We start from the raw sequence: 7,421 nt of genomic DNA, 5'->3' as shown, positions 1-7,421 counted from the left end.
GGGAGAACTAAACACAGATCTTCTGTGGATATAGGCTTGCTCAAATTCTTCTGTCTCTATTTATATAGTGATAAAAACACTGGTAAAGTAATAAACAGGAGATATGTTTGTCCCAGGTTTTTGACCTATGTGATTTAGGGGGAAATGTACTAAGCAGTGATTAGTGTGGACAAATAAGCCAGTGGAGAAGTTGCCCATAGAAACCAATCAGCTGCTCTGTATAATTTGAAAGTATGCAAATTATAAATGTTACTTCAATGCTGATTGGTTGCCATGGGCAACTTCTCCACTGGCTTTCATCTCTGGTCTTTTCACTGATTAGTACATAAACCCACAGGAAATGTCTATTTCTGCTAAACAGACTTGAGTAGAGTTTGGGCTTGTAATAAAGCTAGATAATGGGTCCTGGGGGTATGGGTGTGAGAAAGAAGGGAAGGCTTCACCCATAAAGCCCATTTTGGGCTTTTAGGTCTTCAGCCTGAGAGCAGGCTAATGATTGCCTGCATGTGTCAGAGGCTGCTAAAAGCTGTGTTAGGGCTTGGCTCAGGGTCTCACTACCTGGGGAAAAATGCAGTTGGCCCGTTATGAGACAATGTGATTTACTAACTTAAGTTTTGTGCAAATGTCTGTGGTAGGGGAATTAGGACCTACCACTTTGAAGAGAGGGAATCTGTTATGTTTGGTTAGTGTCTAGACAGGCTAGGATTTATTTTTATGTTTTGTTTTTATGCTGCACAATAAAACTAGTCAAGGCTAGATTGCATGAAAACCCTGGACTGGTGAGCTGTTTTCCTGGCTGCTGTGTGCTTGGAGGTTTTCATCTACCTCAGCGGCCTTAGTGGTCTATGTACTAAGCCTTGGAGAGGGATAAAGTGGATGGAGATAAAGTACCTGGAGATAAAGTACCAGCAAATCAGCTCCTAACTGCCATGTTACTGGCTGTGTTTAAAAATGAGCTGGTTGGTTGGTACTTTATCTCTCTCCACTATACCTCTCACAAAGGCTTATTACATACATACCTAAGACAGTTCTCTATGCCATAAAAGTAAAAAATAATGTTATGTGAGTGTGTTTAGATTTCTTTTATACCCTTTTGATATATGGGGTAACTATGAAATGACTAGAGACTTCCCGATGTTTTTAAGAGCGCCATGCACATCTTTATTTCTCAGGCTGTATATTATAGGGTTTAACATCGGGGTAATAACTGTATAAAACACGGATAGTATTTTGTCTGCTAAGTTTGCTGTGTGCTCAGGCCTCATATATATGAACAGGGCTGAGCCGTAGAAGAGAATCACGATGATTAGATGTGAAACACATGTAGAAAAGGCTTTGTATCTCCTGGACTGGATCCGTAATACGGCTCTGATGATGTTAACGTATGAATACAGGATAAAAGAAAGAGGTACAAGAAGCACCAAAGAACTACCCGCAAATTTGACAACATTTGATGATGAGAGGTCGCTGCAGGAAAGTTGCAGTAAGTATGTAGCTTCACAGAAAAAGTGGTTAATTGTGTTAGGGCCACAATACGTCAACTGACATAAAAAATATATATCCACAGATGATATGATGCCGCCAGTCAGCCATGATGCGCTGACCATCTTAACGCAAACCACTGATTTCATAATGGTGTTGTAACGTAGAGGGTTGCAGATAGCGACAAATCGGTCATAGGCCATGAAAGCCAGAAGGACGCACTCTGTTTCTGCCAGGAGAAGAAAAGAATAAACCTGAATTAAGCAGCCGGAGAATGAAATACTTTTATTTACTGTCAGGATATTCGCCAGCATCTTGGGGACAGTTATTGAAGTGTAGCAGATGTCCACAAAAGACAGGTTGACCAGAAATAAGTACATACTGTAGGCTTGTGTAGGCGAGTATCTACTCTCACAGCCGCTATCAGCACAACGTTCCCCACCACAGTGGTCATGTAAACGATCAAGAAGAATTGAAATAGCGGAATTTGTAGGATGGGGTCTGTCGAAAGCCCAAGAAGGATGAATTCCGTCACCATGCTATAATTTCCACTTTCCATGTCATCTGCTTCTATTCATGTAGAGACATATCATACTGCAAAGAGAAGCACAGTTGAAAAAAACATCCATATTCTCATTGTAGAACATGACGTCAAATCTCATTGTCTATAAATATTGTATGAGCTTGAATGTCATATTGTGTCTTAAAAGGGTTCTCTGATCTGGGGAAACTCATTCTGTGCTGGCTGTATTTAAACTACAAAGTGTACCCCCCTCTTCTGAAGACTCCACCATTATCTACCTTCGTCAGGGGTTTCAGTATGCTGAAAGCAAGAGGGTTCACAACTTATTGCAGGAGACTTTACAAAGTTACATTTGGGAAGAAAGTAGCATCAAAGCGAAAGACCATGGTGCTTGACTGTAGAGTCCTTCAGCATTGTGCATAGAAGCTTCTACAGTAGCCATTGGAAGTAATCCGTACTATGTTTCTGGAAAATAGTTTCAGGAACTACGGGTTTGGGGGTTGAGCTATTAAAAAAGTTATAAATAAATAGTGACAGATGATAGATAGATAGATAGATAGATAGATAGATAGATAGATAGATAGATAGACTGACAGTTTATTTTAAAAAGGCACTCAAAATGGACTTTAAAATAAAACTTATCTTATGGGAAATACGTTTTGGCCCAGGAGAGTTCCTGATTATGTCATATTTAATGAGAGGTTCAGGAACTGTGTTCCTGCTGGAAAATAGCACTGATAGTAATTACCGTATATACTCGAGTATAAGTCAACCCGAATATAAGCTGAGGCACCTAATTCTACCACAAAAACCAGGGAAAACTTATTGACTCGAGTATAAGCCTAGGGTGGGAAATACAGCTCTAGCCGTACACAGCCCTCAGTGCCAGATATGCCCTCATACTGCCAGATATGCCCCCACAGTGCCAGATATGCCCTCATACTGCCAGATATGCCCCCAGTGCCAGATATGCCCCACAGTGCCTGATGTGCCAGATATGCCCTCATGCTGCCAAATATGCCCCAGAGTGCCAGATATGCCCACATGCTGCCATATATGTCCCTCATGCTGCCACATATGTCCCTCATGCTGCCACATATGCCCCATCATGCTGCCAGATATGCTCCCTCCCCAAGTGCCAGATATGCCCCACAGTGCTGTTACTTACCCCTCCGTCGATCCCGCGCTGTCTTCTGGAGGGACACGAAGCGCACAGCACGCGCCTCTCCTGTGTCCCTCCTGCATCCCTCCTGCATCTTCGGCGGCCGCGGCGGGTCTATTAAAGGAAGTGCCGGTTCGTGATCAGAGGTCACGAATGGGTACTTCCTTTAATAGAACGGCCGCTGCTGCCGCCGGAGATGCAGGAGGGACACAGGAGAGGCGCGCGCTGTGCGCTCCGTGTCCCTCCTTCACACTGCTCTGCCTCTGCCTGTCACTGACTCGAGTATAAGCCGAGGTGGCTTTTTCAGCACAAAAAAAAGTTCTGAAAAAGTCGGCTTATACTCGAGTATATACGGTATATGGTTGTAGTCATGGCAAAGGTCACCCTTACCTAAATAGTCAGTAAAAAGAGGAAGGCACTAGTTAGTGAGCAAGGCTGTCCTAAATTAAACATCACCTTTGACCTTTATAAATATTCTCACTATAACACTGATCTTCTTAATAAGTTAATTAATTAGATAAATCAGTTATTGCTTTCTTGGTCACTCATCAACAGTTCTATCTTAATTTAAAAGTTTTTAATCAAAACTTCTATTTGGTGATTTTTAATGGTGATTTGAAGATCACCTAATCTACTAAAGAAAAATATACATGACAATTCTCCAATTTCTCAAATCTCCATACAAACTAATAATAATAATAATAATAATAATAATAATAATAATAAAAATCACCATATACAGTATCTCACAATCAGATAAATCTTCAATTTCTGTATTATGAAGCATAAGGTGGAGGAATCTAGTAAAGGGAGAATTTCAAAATCACCAATGAAATACTGTATCCCAAAATAATTTAATTTGCTTTAAACAGTTGAGATGGTCTGAAAACTGTCAATTTGGAAGAGATTTCTTTAGTGGACGAAATCGTTGACATCAAATTAGAGATGAGCGGGTTCGGTTTCTTTGAATCCGAACCCGCACGAACTTCACTTTTTTTTTCACGGGTCCGAGCGACTCGGATCTTCCCGCCTTGCTCGGTTAACCCGAGCGCGCCCGAACGTCATCATGACGCTGTCGGATTCTCGCGAGACTCGGATTCTATATAAGGAGCCGCGCGTCGCCGCCATTTTCACACGTGCATTGAGATTGATAGGGAGAGGACGTGGCTGGCGTCCTCTCCATTAGAATAGATTAGAAGAGAGAGAGAGAGAGAGAGATTGTGCAGACAGAGTTTACCACAGTGACCAGTGCAGTTGTTGTTAAGTTAACTTTTATTTAATATATCCGTTCTCTGCTATATCCGTTCTCTGCCTGAAAAAAACGATACACAGCAGTCACACAGTGTGACTCAGTCTGTGTGCACTCAGCTCAGCCCAGTGTGCTGCACATCAATGTATAAAAGCTTATAATAATTGTGGGGGAGACTGGGGAGCACTGCAGGTTGTTATAGCAGGAGCCAGGAGTACATAATATTATATTAATTTAAAATTAAACAGTGCACACTTTTGCTGCAGGAGTGCCACTGCCAGTGTGACTAGTGGTGACCAGTGCCTGACCACCAGTATAGTAGTATATTGTTGTATACTATCTCTTTATCAACCAGTCTATATTAGCAGCAGACACAGTACAGTGCGGTAGTTCACGGCTGTGGCTACCTCTGTGTCGGCAGTCGGCACTCGGCAGGCAGTCCGTCCATCCATAATTGTATAATTATATACCACCTAACCGTGGTATTTTTTTTTCTTTCTTTATACCGTCGTCATAGTCAAACTAGTTGTTACGAGTATACTACTATCTCTTTATCAACCAGTGTACAGTGCGGTAGTTCACGGCTGTGGCTACCTCTGTGTCGGCAGTCGGCAGGCAGTCCGTCCATCCATAATTGTATTATTATAATATATACCACCTAACCGTGGTTTTTTTTTCATTCTTTATACCGTCATAGTGTCATACTAGTTGTTACGAGTATACTACTATCTCTTTATCAACCAGTGTACAGTGCGGTAGTTCACGGCTGTGGCTACCTCTGTGTCGGCAGTCGGCAGGCAGTCCGTCCATCCATAATTGTATTATAATATATACCACCTAACCGTGGTTTTTTTTTCATTCTTTATACCGTCATAGTGTCATACTAGTTGTTACGAGTATACTACTATCTCTTTATCAACCAGTGTACAGTGCGGTAGTTCACGGCTGTGGCTACCTCTGTGTCGGCAGTCGGCAGGCAGTCCGTCCATCCATAATTGTATTATAATATATACCACCTAACCGTGGTTTTTTTTTCATTCTTTATACCGTCATAGTCAGTCATACTAGTTGTTACGAGTATACTACTATCTCTTTATCAACCAGTGTACAGTGCGGTAGTTCACGGCTGTGGCTACCTCTGTGTCGGCACTCGGCAGGCAGTCCGTCCATCCATAATTGTATTATAATATATACCACCTAACCGTGGTTTTTTTTTCATTCTTTATACCGTCATAGTGTCATACTAGTTGTTACGAGTATACTACTATCTCTTTATCAACCAGTGTACAGTGCGGTAGTTCACGGCTGTGGCTACCTCTGTGTCGGCAGTCGGCAGGCAGTCCGTCCATCCATAATTGTATTATAATATATACCACCTAACCGTGGTTTTTTTTTCATTCTTTATACCGTCATAGTGTCATACTAGTTGTTACGAGTATACTACTATCTCTTTATCAACCAGTGTACAGTGCGGTAGTTCACGGCTGTGGCTACCTCTGTGTCGGAACTCGGCAGGCAGTCCGTCCATCCATAATTGTATTATAATATATACCACCTAACCGTGGTTTTTTTTCCGTTCTTTATACCGTCGTCATACTAGTTGTTACGAGTATACTACTATCTCTTTATCAACCAGTGTACAGTGCGGTAGTTCACGGCTGTGGCTACCTCTGTGTCGGCACTCGGCAGGCAGTCCGTCCAACCATAATTGTATTATATACCACCTAACCGTGGTTTTTTTTTCATTCTTTATACCGTCGTCATACTAGTTGTTACGAGTATACTACTATCTCTTTATCAACCAGTGTACAGTGCGGTAGTTCACGGCTGTGGCTACCTCTGTGTCGGCACTCGGCAGGCAGTCCGTCCATCCATAATTGTATTATATACCACCTAACCGTGGTTTTTTTTTCATTCTTTATACCGTCGTCATACTAGTTGTTACGAGTATACTACTATCTCTTTATCAACCAGTGTACAGTGCGGTAGTTCACGGCTGTGGCTACCTCTGTGTCGGCACTCGGCAGCCCGTCCATAATTGTATATACCAGTGACCTAACCGTGGTTTTTTTTTCTTTCTTTATACATACATACTAGTTACGAGTATACTATCTCTTTATCAACCAGTCTATATATTAGCAGCAGACACAGTACAGTGCGGTAGTTCACGGCTGTGGCTACCTCTGTGTCGGCACTCGGCAGCCCGTCCATAATTGTATATACCACCTAACCGTGGTTTTTTTTTCTTTCTTTATACATACATACTGCAGTGCCACTCCTAGATGGGCCCGGTGTTTGTGTCGGCCACTAGGGTCGCTAATCTTACTCACACAGTCAGCTACCTCATTGCGCCTCTTTTTTTCTTTGCGTCATGTGCTGTTTGGGGAGGGTTTTTTGGAAGGGCCATCCTGCGTGACACTGCAGTGCCACTCCTAGATGGGCCCGGTGTTTGTGTCGGCCACTAGGGTCGCTAATCTTACTCACACAGCTACCTCATTGCGCCTCTTTTTTTCTTTGCGTCATGTGCTGTTTGGGGAGGGTTTTTTGGAAGGGACATCCTGCGTGACACTGCAGTGCCACTCCTAGATGGGCCTGGTGTTTGTGTCGGCCACTAGGGTCGCTTATCTTACTCACACAGCGACCTCGGTGCAAATTTTAGGACTAAAAATAATATTGTGAGGTGTGAGGTATTCAGAATAGACTGAAAATGAGTGTAAATTATGGTTTTTGAGGTTAATAATACTTTGGGATCAAAATGACCCCCAAATTCTATGATTTAAGCTGTTTTTTAGTGTTTTTGGAAAAAAACACCCGAATCCAAAACACACCCGAATCCGACAAAAATAATTCGGTGAGGTTTTGCCAAAACGCGTTCGAACCCAAAACACGGCCGCGGAACCGAACCCAAAACCAAAACACAAAACCCGAAAAATTTCAGGCGCTCATCTCTACATCAAATACTATTGAATGAGATTGAATATGATTGAAATTAATATCAATTTAAA

The 7,421-nt window shown here is 42.3% G+C and overlaps 1 pseudogene; it reads right to left on the bottom strand.

The window, feature by feature from the left end:
• Positions 1 to 1,109: 1,109 nt before the first annotated feature.
• On the bottom strand, positions 1,110 to 2,041 carry LOC134910798 (olfactory receptor 2D3-like; annotated as a pseudogene).
• Between the last annotated feature and the right edge of the window lie 5,380 nt (positions 2,042 to 7,421).

This window comes from Pseudophryne corroboree, chromosome 4, assembly GCF_028390025.1.
Source record: "Pseudophryne corroboree isolate aPseCor3 chromosome 4, aPseCor3.hap2, whole genome shotgun sequence".
In the NCBI taxonomy this organism is placed as follows: domain Eukaryota; kingdom Metazoa; phylum Chordata; class Amphibia; order Anura; family Myobatrachidae; genus Pseudophryne; species Pseudophryne corroboree.
The sequence above is the reverse complement of the archived record's forward strand: the minus strand, read 5'-3'. Positions and strand labels throughout refer to the sequence as shown.